Source organism: Betta splendens, chromosome 24 (assembly GCF_900634795.4).
Source record: "Betta splendens chromosome 24, fBetSpl5.4, whole genome shotgun sequence".
NCBI lineage: Eukaryota > Metazoa > Chordata > Actinopteri > Anabantiformes > Osphronemidae > Betta > Betta splendens.
The window spans coordinates 3,913,099-3,913,871 of NC_040901.2; positions in this window are offsets into that span (position 1 = coordinate 3,913,099).

The window sequence follows — 773 nt, forward strand, 5'->3', positions numbered from 1 at the left end:
AGGTGATTCCTAGAGCTTGTGTTTGGGGCATAGCTTAGCAAATAAATGGCTGCTATTTGTAAAAATTTGATTGTTTTGGTTTTGCTTTGGATTTAGAGCATTGGTGAGCACATTATATTGTGTTTCATTAGCCCTAGACAGGGGCGTAACACAGAACATTTTTCCTAACCTACTTCCTCCTCAGTAGTACTCAGTAGTAGTAGTAGTAGTACGGAGCAGATGCACAGTAGCCACATCCATTGCTCAGCTGTGCTCCTGGTTGTCACAGTTGCATCAAAACACACTCAAATAAACAGCCAACATGATGTAAGACTAATCACTGCTCCAAATGATAAATATATATCGCAACAGGCTTCCCAGAGAGAGCGTTAAGTCAGCATAACAAGCAGCTACACATTCACCAGGCCATGGACCAAAAAGAAAAAATCAGCAACAACAACAGAGGATGTAAACTCCCTGGACAAGTCTCAAGCATGGTGAAAGACCAAAAGCCAGAGTTTTAACTGTCTTACAGCATAGATACCAATTATCCATATACAAATTTTTTTCTTATAGTTTGCTGTGGTGAACAAATAAAAGCTGGAAGTAGACATATCTGCGTATACATGCAAGCTAAAAGGAAAAAAAATTCAGTCATGCAAATTAATATTTATGCAAGTAGCAGAATTACAGTTTTTGACTGAAAAGGAAAGTAGTAAGCAAATAAGCAATTTGCTTATTACTTTCCTTTTCATGTACAGTAGCTCCACCAGTCAGATTTCTGTTGACTGCTG